Consider the following 4735-nt stretch of genomic DNA (forward strand, 5'->3'; position numbering starts at 1 on the left):
ATCTGGTATAGAGTTGCTCCTGGAGGTGTATCTGAGCTCAGTGCCATAGGCATCTGGCTTTGTATATGTCTCATATGGGTGTATGAGCTAGCTAGCAAGTGGGAGTGGAGTGCTCCCAGGGAGCCATTGTGGCCGGCCAAGTGTGTGTGGCGTGAGCATGTATGCATGAGTGAGTCTATGGATGGATGGATGGATGGCTAGCTATATATATGTGTGGCTATCTTACTACCTAAGCTAGGTAGTGGCGTGGGGGGCAAGTGGGCATGGGGCACCATGCCCATGAGAGGTGTGAATGTGACGTGCATGCCTCCTTGTCCCTAGTGCACTTTATAAAACAGTGCCTAGGGATAGATACACTATAGATGATGTCGCTACTACTATTCGTCAACAGTGCCGGATACAGATGTCTTGTCGGTGTCGGCGGTTGACTTCGGGCAACCGGTTGGTTGGCGCAGCCGGCTGGGGAGCAGGCCGGGTGGCGAGTCGGCTGATACATCTCCAATGTATCTATAATTTTTGATTGCTCCATGCTATATTATCTACTGTTTTGGACATTATTGGGCTTTATTATCCACTTTTATATTATTTTTGGGCCTAACCTATTAACCGGAGGCCCAGCCCAGAATTGCTGTTTTTTGCCTGTTTGAGGGTTTCGAAGAAAAGGAATATCAAACGGAGTCCAAACGGAATGAAACCTTCGGGAACGTGATTTTTAGGAAGATTATGATTCGGAAGACTTGGACCCTACATCAAGAAAGAAAACAAGAGGGCACGAGGTAGGGGGGCGCGCCCACCCCCACCAGGCACGCCGTCCACCCTCGTGGGCCCCCTGTTGCTCCACCGATGTACTCCTTCCTCCTATATATACCTACGTACCCCCAAACGATCAGATATGGAGCCAAAACCCTAATTCACCACCACAACTTTCTGTATCCATGAGATCCCATCTTGGGGCCTGTTTCGGAGCTCCGTCGGAGGGGGCATCGATCCCGGAGGGCTTCTACATCAACACCCTAGCCTCTCCGATGAAGTGTGAGTAGTTTACCTCAGACCTACGGGTCCATAGTTAGTAGCTAGATGGCTTCTTCTCTCTTTTTGGATCTCAATACAATGTTCTCCCCCTCTCTTGTGGAGATCTATTCGATGTAATCTTCTTTTTGCAGTGTGTTTGTTGAGATCGATGAATTGTGGGTTTATGATCAAGTCTATCTATGAATAATATTTGAATCTTCTCTGAATTCTTTTATGTATGATTGGTTATCTTTGCAAGTCTCTTCGAATTATCAGTTTGGTTTGGCCTACTAGATTGATCTTTCTTGCAATGGGATAAGTGCTTAGCTTTGGGTTCAATCTTGTGGTGTCCTTTCCCGGTGACAGTAAGGGCAGCAAGGCACGTATTGTATTGTTGCCATCGGGGATAACAAGATGGGGTTTTCTTCATATTGCATGAGTCTATTGAAGGAAATATGCCCTAGAGGCAATAATAAAGTTATTATTTATTTCCTTATATCATGATAAATGTTTATTATTCATGCTAGAATTGTATTAACCGGAAACATAATACATGTGTGAATACATAGACAAACAGAGTGTCACTAGTATGCCTCTACTTGACTAGCTCGTTAATCAAAGATGGTTATGTTTCCTAACCATGGACAAAGAGTTGTTATTTGATTAACGGGATCACATCATTAGTTGAATGATCCGATTGACATGACCCATTCCATTAGCTTAGCACCCGATCGTTTAGTATGTTGCTATTGCTTTCTTCATGACTTATACATGTTCCTATGACTATGAGATTATACAACTCCCGTGTGCTGGAGGAACACTTTGTGTGCTACCAAACGTCACAACATAACTGGGTGATTATAAAGGTGCTCTACAGGTGTCTCCAAAGGTACATGTTGGGTTGGAATATTTCGAGATTAGGATTTGTCACTCCGATTGTCGGAGAGGTATCTCTGGGCCCTCTCGGTAATGCACATCACTTAAGCCTTGCAAGCATTGCAACTAATGAGTTAGTTGCGGGATGATGTATTACAGAACGAGTAAAGAGACTTGCCAGTAACGAGATTGAACTAGGTATTGGAATACCGACGATCGAATCTCGGGCAAGTAACATACCGATGACAAAGGGAACAACGTATGTTGTTATGCGGTCTGACCGATAAAGATCTTCGTAGAATATGTAGGAGCCAATATGGGCATCCAGGTCCCGCTATTGGTTATTGACCGGAGACATGTCTCGGTCATGTCTACATTGTTCTCGAACCCGTAGGGTCCGCACGCTTAAGGTTACGATGACAGTTATATTATGAGTTTATGCATTTTGATGTACCGAAGTTTGTTCGGAGTCTCGGATGTGATCACGGACATGACAAGGAGTCTCGAAATGGTTGAGACATAAAGATTGATATATTGGAAGCCTATGTTTGGATATCGGAAGTGTTCCGGGTGAAATCAGGATTTTACCGGAGTACCGGGAGGTTACCGGAACCCCCCGGGAGCTATATGGGCCATAGTGGACCTGAGTGGAAAAGAGAAGAGGCATCCCAACATGGGCCGCACGCCCCTCCCCTCCCTTGGTTCGAATAGGACAAGGAGAGGGGGCTGGCCCCTCTCTCTCTTTTCCCCCCTCCGCGAATCCTATTCCAACAGGATTGGCGGGGGGGATCCTACTCCCAGAGGGAGTAGGACTCTCCTGGCGCGCCTCTCCTAGGCCGGCCGCACCCCCCCTTTAGTCCTTTATATACGGAGGCAGGGGCACCCCAGAAAGACACAAGTTGATCCACGTGATCTTATTCTTAGCCGTGTGCGGCGCCCCCAGCCACCATAGTCCTCGATAATATTGTAGTGGTGCTTAGGCGAAGCCCTGCGACAGTAGTGCATCAAGATCGTCACCACGCCGTCGTGCTGACGGAACTCTTCCCCGACACTTTGCTGGATCGGAGTCCGGGGATCGTCATCGAGCTGAACGTGTGCTAAAACTCGGAGGTGCCGTAGTTTCGGTGCTTGATCGGTCGGGCCGTGAAGACGTACGACTACATCAACCAAACGCTTCCGTTGTCGATCTACCAAGGGTACGTAGATCACACTCTCCCCTCGTTGCTATGCATCACCATGATCTTGCGTGTGCGTAGGAATTTTTTGAAATTACTACGTTCCCCAACAGTGGCATCCGAGCCTAGGTTTTATATGTTGATGTTATATGCACGAGTAGAACACAAGTGAGTTGTGGGCGATATAAGTCATACTGCTTACCAGCATGTCATACTTCGGTTCGGCGGTATTGTTGGATGAAGCGGCCCGGACCGACATTACGCGTACGCTTACGCGAGACCGGTTCTCCCGACGTGCTTTGCACATAGGTGGCTTGCGGGTGACAGTTTCTCCAACTTTAGTTGAACTGAGTGTGGCTACGCCCGGTCCTTGCGAAGGTTAAAACAGCACCAACTTGACAAACTATCGTTGTGGTTTTGATGCGTAGGTAAGATTGGTTCTTGCTTAAGCCCGTAGCAGCCACGTAAAACTTGCAACAACAAAGTAGAGGACGTCTAACTTGTTTTTGCAGGGCATGTTGTGATGTGATATGGTCAAAACGTGATGAGATATAAGTTGTTGTATGAGATGATCATGTTTTGTTGAAGTTATCGGCAACTGGCAAAAGCCTTATGGTTGTCTCTTTATTGCATAAGATGCAAGCGCCAAATAATTGCTTTACTTTATCGCTATGTGATAGCAATAGTTGCAAGAGCAATAGTTGGCGAGACGACCATGTGACGACATATTGATATAGATCAAGATGATAGAGATCATGGTGTCATGCCGGTGACGATGGAAATCATGACGATGCTTTGGAGATGGAGATCAAAGGCACAAGATGATAATGGCCATATCATGTCACATATTTTGATTGCATGTGATGTTTATCTTTTATGCATCTTATCTTGCTTTGATTGACGGTAGCATTATAAGATGATCTCTCACTAAATTATCAAGAAGTGTTCTCCCTGAGTATGTACGTTGCAAAAGTTCTTCGTGCTAAGACACCACGTGATGATCGGGTGTGATAGGCTCTACGTTCAAATACAACGGGTGCAAAACAGTTGCACACGCGGAATACTCAGGTCATACTTGACGAGCCAAGCATATACAGATATGGCCTCGGAACACGGAGACCGAAAGGTCGAGCGTGAATCATATAGCAGATATGATCAACATAGCGATGTTCACCAATGAAACTACTCCATCTCACGTGATGATCGGACATGGTTTAGTTGATTTGGATCACGTAATCACTTAGAGGATTAGAGGGATGTCTATCTAAGTGGGAGTTCTTAAGTAATATGATTAATTGAACTTAAATTTATCATGAACTTAGTCCTGGTAGTATTTTGCAAATTATGTTGTAGATCAATAGCTCGCGTTGTTGCTTCCCTGTGTTTATTTTATATGTTCCTAGAGAAAATTGTGTTGAAAGATGTTAGTAGCAATGATGCGGATTGGATCCGTGATCTGAGGTTTATCCTCATTGCTACACAGAAGAATTATGTCCTTGATGCACCGCTAGGTGACAGACCTATTGCAGGAGCAGATGCAGACGTTATGAACGTTTGGCTAGCTCAATATGATGACTACTTGATAGTTTAGTGCACCATGCTTAATGGCTTAGAATCGGGACTTCAAAGACGTTTTGAACGTCATGGACCATATGAGATGTTCCAGGAGTTGA

The sequence above is a fragment of the Triticum aestivum genome, chromosome 5A (assembly GCF_018294505.1).
Source record: "Triticum aestivum cultivar Chinese Spring chromosome 5A, IWGSC CS RefSeq v2.1, whole genome shotgun sequence".
Classification (NCBI taxonomy): domain Eukaryota; kingdom Viridiplantae; phylum Streptophyta; class Magnoliopsida; order Poales; family Poaceae; genus Triticum; species Triticum aestivum.